Raw genomic sequence first — 12,869 nt, forward strand, 5'->3', positions numbered from 1 at the left:
GACTCAGATGCCTGATAGTTCAGAATGAACACTTTTAAATGTCAAAAGGAGGGGGGAAATTCCTCTACAAAATACCATCACCAAACACAGACTATTTGGCAAAAAGTCATGAATTACATGTGTGGAAAAGATTTGGCCTGGAAGGGGTGGGAAAGAGTTTTGAGGCATAGGAAATGGCTTCTGTTAGAACAGACACAAATTCTAAATTTACTGTAAAACAAAAGAGGAGTAGCCACATTGCTTTGTTTTTACAGCAAGCGTTCATATCCTAACCATGGCAGCAATATTAGGATCTAGAGGGCTTCTGAAACTGTTCCGCAACCCCCCTAGATTTCTGATTCTAACAATGCAAAACTATGGGGGTTCTTAAAAGAGATCAGAAGGACACTAGGAAAGAGCCATCAGCAGGAAGTAGATGCACAGAATGAGCAAATCCTTCCACAGTTAATACCCAAAAATAAGACAATTAAGTTAATTCACTGAAGGGTTTGTTAAGCTAGCAGAAAAATGAAACAAAAACACTCTACTGCTGTACTACCTGACTGCAACAAGTCTTAGCACCATTCACTGCACCCACTGCCCCCCTACCCCCTGCCAAGGGGAGCTGAGGAGTCTCCCTGATGTTGTCCATGGCAGAACTGAACTGAGGGAAGAGGACCTGCTCAGACTAAGTCTCAGCTCCACATCACTGCACTCCGAAGCCTGGACACCAGACTCCTTGCCGGTCTCCCAGCACAAACACTCGCATTTGTAAAGTTCCCTTTTGTAGATGGCGCTGGTGCTAGTGGAGAAAACAACTCTTATGAGAACCAACCGAAGTAAGACAATTTGGGGAACAAAGTCTTTCTGCAACCCTGAAAACTTTCAGGGTGAACTTTAGCAAATGTTCTTAAATACTACACACTACTGGACGTGAGTCTGGGTGAACTCCGGGAGTTGGTGATGGACAGGGAGGCCTGGCGTGCTGCGATTCATGGGGTCGCAAAGAGTCGGACACGACTGAGCGACTGGACTGACTGAACTGACAAATGTTCTTAAGAACTACAAAGTATTCTTAAATACACCTGTATTTTTGTACATAAACAAGAAGAAACTATTCAAATTTGTTCGAAAGACCTACATCAAAAAGGGGATGAATGATATAGTGCAAGCCAGAAAATAAAAATCGACACAGTAAGAATATACACAAATACACAAAAACTGAGCATCTACAGCTCAGACTGAACTTTTAAACACACACCTCTCTTAATGCCCTAAATAAAAATGTTTAACCTAATGCCACCCTGTTCTGCTTGGAAAGCATTATTACTCTTCTTCAAACCCTAACCAAATGAAGTTTATATTGATATTACATTTCCTTATGATGGCTCATTCAGGGGACATGGTCACATTTCTTCTTTCTTGTGAAAAAAAAAAAATAAATAAACAGAGTACAGACTAAAAAAAGACTACAGACTAAAATACTGTTTTAATAGAATAACATCCATGCCCTACAGACCAAAAATTATAGGTACTGGCTGCGGTGTGGATGGTGTGCACTCATCAGCGTTACTCTGGTTGCACAAAGGGAGTCCTGAACTGACACAAATTCTTCTGTGAATTAGCCTGCTCGCAGCAAACAAGCAAACTAGCAGCAGCTGGGAGGGGCTACAAGGGCTTGGGTTTGGCCGGCCGTGGCCTCAGCACTTTTCGTTGTGTAGTCTTGGGCGAGGGGCCTCTGCCCTGGGGGTCTGTGTCCTCCCCTGGGGAGCACTACTAGGCCCTTGATGAGGAGTAAAGAAGGTGAGACATGTGATGCGGTAACTAGCACCTCTGAAATGCTCAATAAATGTTGGCTATTACGATCAGGAAGGAGAAATTGGATGGCGGACGTCACCTGAAATAAAGGAAGACTGAGATAATGACAGAGGTTTCTGTGATGAAAATTAGTGAGGTCCCCGACAAATCTTGGGATTTCCTAAATCCAACCCTGAGAAGCCAGCGGCGGTGTCATCTGGTGTTCTGCAGGGCAACAAATGAGCTGTCGGCAGTTGGGAAATCCTGTGTTCCTGTCACCGGCGGCAGCCAGTTCTCCAGTTTACAGGAGCACAACAAGCCTCCACTCACTCCACTTCAGTGTCTCAGCAGGCCAGGCAAGTTATAATTGGCCTTAATTGGCACTTACAGGAGCTTTAACATTCCTTACCTGCTGCCAAGGAGCACTTGAAAGGGGGAGAAAGTATTTTCAAACTTGGAAATACCAAGCAATTCATTCAGCTGTGGGCCGGGACGCCTGCTGTCCAGAATCAGATTAGCTTCACCAAGAAACTGCTGCTGTGTTATTATCCGGCGCTCATTAGGTGCTCCCGCCGGATTAGGAGAGGTGGGAGATGGGAGCTTAAATGGGATCATTCACCTTAGGGGCTCATGGCACACAGCCTTCCTCTGGTTGGCATCGTCTGCTCTGTTTGGTGGATGTGCCTTCAGGGCTCAGCCACACTTGGGGTGTGTGTGTCCCTTTTTAGCTGTTCAGATTGTTCAAAGGCAGCCAAATAAAGTATAACCTCATGGCCTGATTTACATAGGCTTTGTGTGAACCACAGTCTGACCTCAGCCCAGTCATTATTTGAGACACAAAGTGAACACTGTTAAAAGGTGACCAATCACACCAAATTTAAGGAGGATAATGAGATCAGAAGTAAAACTGACAATAGTTTTTCACTGGCCCCACAACTGATCTCAACAGAAATTGTCTTCTACAAGTCTACACATTTTGCAAAGAGGAATCTCAGCCTAACAGAACTAGATTTCTGCCCTAAGATAAATTTCATCAGAGTGAAATCTCCCATAAATGCCAGGAAAATCGTCTGTAGTTGTTTAAATGAATACTTGAAAAACCATCACTCCTTTTGAAAAACCTTTTGCCTCATATCACACGGTGAAGATACATGCTACACTGGCAGTAAAAACGTTGGCCCTTGTTTGAGAAATGGACTTCAAAGTCAAATTACAGTTAATCACATTTGTGAATGAATGTGTAAAACACCCTCAGAGACTTTAGGAAAAAACTGGAAGCTTACAAAAATAAATAAAATACCTACTCCTGGTGGCAGTACTCGCCTATGTGGCTAGTAGAGATACAAAGTATTAACAGACTTCTGGGAAAACAATCTAGTAACAGCTATAAACAAGGCAAAAAAGTATCTTTTTTGATCCAGAATCCATTCCTGAGACTTTTATCCCATAGAAACAAAATGAATGTGTGTAGCCTTTAGCAGGGTGGCTCCTGCTGGTTTCTTCCTGGAGGTAAAAGGCAGGAAACGAAGTGAATGTCCACAGACAGAGGGCCTGGCTGAGGACGTTACCACACAGCCGCACCTTAAAACCTTAAGCCAACCATTAAAAAGGGGGATTTGTGTTATCCTGGGATCTGGATGCATTTCTATGTGGTTTTGCTGAATACAGGAGCAGCAGAAGTGTGCTTATTAACAGGATTCATCTTTTGATGGAAACTATGACCTGTAGCCCCTGCTAATGAAACATGGGGTTATATGAACCTGTAAAGAGTTATGAGCATGATAAAAATATAGAAGGATGCATACTAAGTTACATATGAAGAATGTACCAAGTTACATAGATGGATTACAGAGTGGAGAGGACCAGTATGACTGGAGAAGGCAGGGAAGCAGAAAGAGCCAATGAGATAAGAAGGCTGAACTTAAAATAGCATGTCTGAGATTATTACGCTTGGGTATCTACGTAAATATATATGACAGATGAACGCATCTCATATATTCAGGTGTAAATCAAAAAATCCATAAAGAAACTGACTCAAGTTTTTGTTATAAAAAATACACTGTGAAGAAAGCAGAAGAAAAATTTAAACAGCATGAAACTCTGGTATTAAATCAAAGGACTATGTGCTGACTATGGTACCCATTTCATTTGTTTGGCTATGCAGACGGATTCATTCCAGCAACATGACAAAGCACAGTAAGAACCACACAGTGTGTGCACGCTAAGCCACTTTAGTCATGTCTGACTCTTTGTGAACCCATGGACTGTAGTCTGCCAGGCTCCTCTGTGCATGGGATTTTCCAGGCAAGAATACTGGAGTGGGTTGCTGTGCCCTCCTCCAGGGGATCCTCCTGACCCAGCGATCAAACTCTCATCTCTTACAGCTCCTGCTCTGGCAGGCAGATTCACTACCACTACCACCACCTGGGGAAAAGGCCTATTAGCCACTCTTGTGAAACAACGCCTTAGTTTTCTACAGCTCACTACAAATCTTCTATAGCAGGAGTTTTAACAATGTTTTAAAACTATCAAGCCTAAGAAGTAATGAAATAAAATTCATACTGGAGTTTATTTTTTACCCTAGGAGAGTACAAATCAAGAACTACATCATATGTGATAAGGGGCTGACTGCTTATTTTAAACTGAGATAATTACCTTCCTTGATCTCTTTCCATTAACTTTCAAAGAGACAAGAGGAAAAGCTATATGATTTCTTTGAAGTTCAATTTGAGAACTGTTGACTTAAAAGCAAAACACAGAAGTAAATCTAAATACTGGAATTTCTATACACACAATAAGCAATGAGGAAGGCAACAGGTGAATTCAACCTTTGCCTACTGTCCCAAACTAGTTGTAAGGGCCTGAACACTGCATGGGAGGCATTACCCCAGTCAGGTAGTAGGTGCTACAGCATACAGAAGTGATAGAAAACAAAAAAACTCCCTCTTCTGGTCAGACATAAGACCACAGCTAAACAGGGCCAATACAGCAGGTGTGTGCATATCTCAACTAGTCAACACTAGTCACAGAATGGCCTTGTGAAACAATGACTGTCGGGAGAAATATCTTTTAGCAAATAGAACTAAAATATGGATTTATATCCTGAAATGTCCCCTTCAAAATCTGAAGCACAGCCATCCTAATGACTTCTAGATGTAGCAGACAAGTCAAGAATGGCACTGCTGAATATTAATAATTTATTGATTGATTTATGGTGCTGCACACTCACATTTTCACTGCCTCATTCTGGTGACACAAATCAGAACTGTTGACATTCGTTAAATCAGAGTAGCACTAACCTGGAGGGCAGCTCTCATCAGCCTCCAGGTGGAAAATCAATCCACTGAGATACTGACACGTCCTCAAAGAAGAATGCATGTGGTGATGTAGCACTAACAATCTAAATGTCTACCAATAGGGGACAGGGTAAGTTAAATACATTAAGGAAGTGAAAAATAGGCAATCTTTAAAAAAAAAAAAAAAAGGAAGTCAATGTGCATTAACATGGAAAAATAAGCTAGATCACCAAGTTTAAAAAAGTGAACTTGTAACAAATCTAATTTTTCATGCATGTGAGGGAACAAGAAACATACAGCCAAATATTGCTTTGTCCAGGGTCTAAAAACGCTCCAAGTGTTTATGTCAACCTGTGCCCCTAGAAAGTAAGATGGAAGAGATTTATTTACTTATTCTGGCTGCATATTTGTCCTCTGTTGTTGGTTCATGTTTTTCTTATATGATGGGCATTACCATGGTACTAATGGAAAAAAACAAAACAAAACCCTCAAATACATGTGTTTTTCCTTTTTAATTAGAAAGTTTCTACTACCCAAATGAGAGGATCCTTTTGTTTCCAGGTTTACATGACTAAATTACTGTTCCACTTTAAAAAGGCAACAAAAACCCAAAAGGAATAAATGACTCCAAAGTTTTGCATCACTCCAATAACTATTTTCTATCTCTACAATCTTTAGAAAATGTCTAAAGATTTAATGCATATAATACATCATGACTTTTTGTTCAGGTCATTATACTTCATTGAAAAAAAAGAAAGCCCATATACAAATTGAAATAACAACCCCATGGTCCACAAGGTTCTGACTCAAGAACCTCCAGTGACTTTGCACGGTCTGCACTGGCCAATCCAGATTCTTTTCATTTGGCCCCAGCACCCCGTTCTCCAACTTTAACCTGGCCCCCTCTCCTCCCCGCACATTTATTTTCCACCTCCTCTCTGGCCTTCTTGCAGAATCTCTGCACCTGCCAGTTTCTCTGTTTGGAACACTGCTCCTCCAGATCTTTGCACAGCTGGCTCTTTTTCATCACACACCTTGCACATCAGCTCCTCCGAATGGCTTTCTTTGACTAAGCCTTACCTAAAGTGTCTTGCCCCATTTTTTCTCTGACATTAACCCAAGCCTTTATCACTATCTGAAATCATCTTATTTTACTTGATTTCATCATACTCACTCCATCCTCCTTAAACAGACTATAAGCTGCATGAAATCAAAGATACTGCTTTCCTAGTTCATTGGAGAGAAATGCCTAGACAGGACGTACTCAATAAATATTTGCTAAATGAGTGAACAGCATCCTTGCCAATTTATGGCTTTTTAAAAAAGTCCCAAAGGCACAGATATTAATAAAGGCAAAGATTTCAGTATAAAGAAAAATCAATGCATTTTATAACTAGAAGTTAAAATGTAGCTCCTACAAATGGCATAAACAATACCATTCAAAATATACAAGCTGATTATACAACCAAGAAAAAAAAAAAGATAAACATATTAGTTAGGGACAAAGTGATCCTTTATCTGATGCTTCTGAAGTTACTTGAAATTTTTAACTTGCACTGTTTGGCTGGTGGTAGAGAAAAACTGAATTCACTGCATTAATTTTACATCATGCTCTTCAGTGACAAGAAGCTTAAATCAAACAGTCAACTTGGAATTTCCTTCGAGAATTAAAGTAACATCTACCCTGACATTGCTCACGTTTTGATGTGCCTGCTCTGGTTGCTCCCTTCCCTGGTTCAGACCTTGACTGCTGGAGAAAGGCCCAGCATATGTCTTTGAAGTAAAAGAGTGAAGTATTTTTGGCTCTGCAACAAATTTCAGTCTTTATACTGACTGCAAAAATATGCCAACCAATTCGTCAGAGAAGCTACAAAATGTCACAGGCTGGAACAAAAAGAGGAGGAGCTTGGCTTTAGATATTTACTATGATTTAGGGTTAAATAAAGTGGAACAAGCCAAAGAGAAATCCAGTGACTATGCTAAATTAAGTATCTACCTATGACCATTACGTCTTCAAATTATTAAATGTTCTCTCTGAGGTAACGGGTTTACACTGCTGACCTAGTCAGTCTAGGCAAACTTTCAATTCCACCTGAGATACAACATCTGTCATTAATGACAGTTTTGTGACATGTGGAATTCATTACATCTTCTCTAGATTTTCCTTTAACTCTATACATCCTTATTATATGCAAAAGAAACAGATGGTCAGTTCAGTTCAGTTCAGCCGCTCAGTCGTGTCCGACTCTTTGCGACGCCATGGACGCAGCACACCAGGCCTCCCTGTCCATCACCAACTCCCAGAGTCCACCCAAATCCATGTCCACTGAGTCGAAGATGCCAGCCAACCATCTCACCCTCTGTCGTCCCCTTCTCCTCTTGCCTTCAATCTTTCCCAGCATCACAGTCTTTTCAAATGAGTCAGTTCTTCGCATCAGGTGGACAAAGTATTGGGAGTTTCAGCTTCAACGTCAGTCTTTCCAATGAATATTCAGGACTGATTTCTTTTAGGATGGACTGGTTGGATCTCCTTGCAGTCCAAGGGACTCTCCAACACCACAGTTCAAAAGCATCAATTCTTCAACACTCAACTTTCTTTATAGAAACAGATGTTAAGTAGACAGAAAATTCAGCCTGAGACATTTTATCTGTGTGAATGACATTGAATTTAGGAGTTTGATCTGTAAACTGGGAATAAAAACATCCATTCAGTGGGTCACTAAGAAGACGAAATAAGATAATACTAAAACACTTTGTGAATCAAGTCCTACTACAAATTATCATGAGTCTGTGGACTTTTAAATTACTATCAATCCTAAAAAGACTAAGTTATCACTGAAAGTTTCAGAGTAGAATAAGACCCAAACAACTGAAGAGAAAAAAAGAAACATTTTTTTCTTCTAAAAACAAAGTTACTTAATAGCCAAATGAAACAACTTATTCAAAATTCCTGAATCTGTTACTTTCTACACCTAACTCCATCAGATCACAAGAGGGAGAAAGTGTTCTTTATTGAACAGCAAAACCTTTGCTCTGTGAGCAATCATTGGTCACAACTATGTTAAATTGTTGTCAACAATGGGATTGGCATTTTTGCCAGAGACAGCCCATGGGATGTCATACAGTAAGATTTGTTTTGCTCACACAGTCATGTTCTTTGAATCCAATTAATTAGCTCAAAAAACTGAGTAATTCCTATTTATTCATCTTCTGATGAAAATGACTTTTTAGAAAAATATAATTTGTGCTAGCACCTAAAAAAATCCACCACCTTAGTGCATTTATTAAGTCCCAACTATGCATGTGGCTGTTAACTTTACAGAGCTTGTAATATCTACAAGTGGAGAAAGCTCTAAGATTGCAGAGGAGTGTCGGCGAAAGACACTTTCATGAAAAAGCCAGATTTATGACATCCCCATCTGTGAAGAGAGTCTGAGGGGCACATGTTTAACCCCAAGCCCAGACTCACATGTCACTTACAGCAATGGGGAGGTGCACAACACGTATTATCAATGGATAAATGGCAAAGGGTACTTATCTGGGATCCTTAGGCAGATCAACATGAGATTTGAGAATTCTGCTCCCTAGGTAAGGCATTTCCTAGACTAGGACTGGCCTCAGGAGACAGCTCCCTGAATAGCAGAGGAAACCAAATCCCACAGCTTGAACTGATGTTTCCCCAAACATGGAATAGGTATCGCTCTCCAGCATTAACAACATTAAATCTCAAGTGAAAACTTACTCCCTTCCTAAATCTCCTTTACTTTTTGTGATAACATCATGCCACTCTGTGGATGACACTTGCCTAAAACGTGCTAGTCTCCCTCTAACTAAGGCAGCAGGCCTCGGGGCTCAGTGCTGGTGCAGGCAAGAGTAGCAACAAAGAACTGAATCTTTTCACTAGATTTATTTTCACACTTACCACCTATGGCAAAGGGCATCAGTTTTCCCACTGATGACTCTAGTGAGGTTTTCTTTGTGAAAGATTTAAATAGAAGTGGTTTGATTTTAAGAAAAAAAAATTAAATGGAAGTAAATAAATCATAAAGAGGGAACAACTGGGGAAAAGGTGGCCGAAGTCCATGTGCTGGGACTCAGGGCTGAGCCACAAGGTGAAAAAAGTGGGTCAGCCTAACTCATATGAGGCAAAATACTTTGGCAGCTGACATTCGAGCAGGGCTTCTATTAATTATAGAGATGCTAAACAGACGACCTGTCCGAGCTGAATTAACATCACTCGTGTATTTCACCTAGGTAGGATCAGTCCATGTCTGCCTAAGACAGCAAATTCAAATAGCAGCAGCAGGGTGCAAAGCAGTGCAGCACACAGCCTCTCAGAATCACCTGCAAAGCTCTTTCTGCACAGAACCCCGGAGGCCCCCCACAGGTCATCAGCTGACCCTACCTGTTCAGATCCATAGTAAAAGTATATAAATGGGAATACACAGTTTATGCTATTCCGTAGCCAATTTAGGGCCAACACACTAATCAAAGTATCTATTCAGATCCCCAACCTGGCTAACACAATCTCAAAAGAAAGGTGTTTCTGGCCACAGGAAATGTCACCATCTTAGTCCTCTTTCATACTTAAAGTTTCAGAGGCAATCACTGCAAGATTTCCAGGACATGATAGAAAAAGTTAAAAATCAGTTTAAAAAAAGCAGGGGCCTCCTCTCATGCCATCCTTGCTAGACTCAACAGATCTCTGAGCGCCGATCTGCGTCAGTCCCTGTGCCAAGCGCAGGAATACAAAGCAGCAGCCCCATGGAGGGGGGGATCGGCTGTGAACACAACGCGTCCTGGCCAGCCCTTGGGTCACAATCAGCCGAGGGAGCCGTGTGGAATGCAGGATCCTAGGTCCCCTCTCTGGCTCCTCCCAGACCACCAGTCTGCAGTGGGTAGGAGGAAGGGGCCACTTAGGCAGCTCCCCTTTGATTTGGAAGCACAGGAGGTTTTGGATCCACTGATTCAACTGTACGTTGAAAATCTGAAACTGGCAGTAAGAAATATCTCACTCCTAAAAATACTGAATAACGAAAGAGAAGTACAAGGCAGCTGGGACTATTTCAAAACATTAAAACAACAACTAGAAAGCATGGTATTACTATACAGTTTCCAAGAAAGACATCTATATGACAAGAGTGATCAGACTACAAAATGGAAATGCCACAATGACACTACAATCCCTCACCATCACTGACCCAGTAGAAATCCTGGTGAATGGCAGCTCGGCTAGCAAAAGAAGTACAGACACAGCACTGCAGGTGTGGCTCCAGACCAGTGCAATATAATGAACACTCAGTAGAGCAAGTCACACGAATCCTTTGGTTTCCCAATATTTAAAGTTATGTTTATGCTATACTGTAGCTTATTAAGTGTGCAAAAGCATCATGACTTAAAAGAACTGGAGTGGGTTGCCATTTCCTTCTCCAGGGGATCTTCCAGACCCAGGAATTGAACCCGGGTCTTCTGCATTACACAGACTCTTTACCATCTGAGCCACCAGTTCAGTTCAGTTCCTCAGTCGTGTCCGACTCTTTGCGACCCCATGAATTGCAGCACGCCAGGCCTCCCCGTCCATCACCAACTCCCGGAGTTCACTCAAACTCACGTCCATCAGGTCGGTGATGCCATCCAGCCATCTCATCCTGTCGTCCCCTTCTCCTCTTGCCCCCAATCCCTCCCAGCATCAGTCTTTTCCAATGAGTCAACTCTTCGCATGAGGTGGCCAAAGTACTGGAGTTTCAGCTTTAACATCAGTCCTTCCAAAGAATACCCAGGACTGATCTCCTTTAGAATGGACTGGTTGGATCTCCTTGCAGTCCAAAGGGCTCTCAAGGGTCTTCTCCAACACCACAGTTCAAAAGCATCAATTCTTCGGCACTCAGCTTTCTTCATAGTCCAACTCTCACATACATACGTGACCACAGGAAAAACCATAGCCTTGACTAGACAGACCTTTGTTGGCAAAGTAATGTCTCTGCTTTTCAACATGCTCTCTAGGTTGGTCATAACTTTCCTTCCAAGGAGTAAGCGTCTTTTAATTTCATGGCTACAGTCACCATCTGAAATGATTTTGGAGCCCCCCAAAATAAAGTCTGACACTGTTTCCACTGTTTCCCCATCTATTTCCCATGAAGTGATGGGACCAGATGCCATGATCTTAGTTTTGTGAATGTTGAGCTTTAAGCCAACTTTTTCACTCTCCTCTTTCACTTTCATCAAAAGGCTTTTGAGTTCCTCTTCACTTTCTGCCATAAGGGTGGTGTCATCTGCATATCTGAGGTTATTGATATTTCTCCTGGCAGCCTTGATTCCAGCTTATCTTTCTTCCAGCCCAGCATTTCTCATGATGTACTCTGTCTATAAGTTAAAGAAGCAGGGTGACAATATACAGCCTTGACGTACTCCTTTTCCTAATTGGAACCAGTCTGTTGTTCCATGTCCAGTTCTAACTGTTGCTTCCTGACCTGCATACAGATTTCTCAAGAGGCAGGTCAGGTGGTCTGGTATGCCATCTTTCAGAATTTTCCACAGTTTATTGTGATCCACACAGTCAAAGGCTTTGGCATAGTCAATAAAGCAGAAATAGATGTTTTTCTGGAACTCTCTTCCTTTTTCCATGATCCAGCGGATGTTGGCAATTTGATCTCTGGTTCCTCTGCCTTTTCCAAAACCAGCTTGAACATCTGGAAGTTCACGGTTCACGTATTACTGAAGCCTGGCTTGGAGAATTTTGGAGCATTACTTTACTAGCATGTGAGATGAGTGCAATTGTGCGGTAGTTTGAGCATTCTTTGGCATTGCCTTTCTTTGGGACTGGAATGAAAACTGACCTTTTCCAGTCCTGTGGCCATTGCTGAGTTTTCCCACCAGGGAAGCCCCTAAAAAATGTACATGTGCTTAGCTGCTCAGTCTGACTCTTTGCGACCCCATGGACTGTAGCCCAGCAGGCTCCTCTGTCCATGGGGATTCTCCAGGCAAGAATACTGGAGCCGATTGCCATGCCCTCCCCTGCAGGGGATCTTCCCAACCCAGGGATTGAACCCAGGTTTCCTGCATTGCAGACAGATTCTTTACCAGCTGAGTTACCAGGGAAGAACATACATACCTTAATTTAAAAAAATAAAACTGTTTCTAAAGAGCTTCCCTCATAGCTCAGCTGGTGAAGAATCTGCCTGCAATGCAGAAGACCCTAGTTTGTTTCCTGGGTCGGGAAGATGAGTGGATTCTTTACCATCTGAGCCACCAGGGAAGCCCAAGAATACTGCAGTGGATAGCCTATCCATTCTCTAGGGGATCTTCCAAACCCAGGAATCAGAGGTCTCCTGCATTGCAGACAGATTCTCTACCAGCTGAGCTACCAGGAAAGAACATATATACCTTAATTTAAAAACATCAAACTTTGTTTCTAAAGAGCTTCCCTCATAGCTCAGTTGGTAAAGAATCCGCCTGCAATGCAGGAGACCCTGGTTTGTTTCCTAGGTCGGGAAGATTCACTGGAGAAGGAATAGGCTACCCACTCCAGTATTCTTGTGTTTCCCGGTGGCTCAGCAGGTAAAGCATCCGCCTGCAACGTGGGAGACCTGGGTTTGATCTCTGGGTTGGGAAGGTCCCCTGGAGAAGGGAAAAGCTCCCCACTCCAGTTTTTGGGCCTGGAGCATTCCATGGACTGTATAGTCCATAGGTCGCAAAGAGTTGGACATGACTGAGCGACTTTCGCTTTGTTTCTAAAAACTGCTAACCATCATCTGAGACTTCAGCAAGTTGAAGCAGCAACAAAAATCACTGATCAAA

At 42.1% G+C, this 12,869-nt stretch overlaps 1 protein-coding gene across 3 annotated transcripts in view; it reads right to left on the minus strand.

Annotated features, from left to right (window-relative positions):
* ATXN7 (ataxin 7) overlaps window positions 1-12,869 on the minus strand; it is a 139,478-nt gene that overhangs the window by 34,476 nt on the left and 92,133 nt on the right. The window lies entirely within an intron of this gene.

This window comes from Capra hircus, chromosome 22, assembly GCF_001704415.2.
Source record: "Capra hircus breed San Clemente chromosome 22, ASM170441v1, whole genome shotgun sequence".
Classification (NCBI taxonomy): Eukaryota; Metazoa; Chordata; class Mammalia; order Artiodactyla; family Bovidae; genus Capra; species Capra hircus.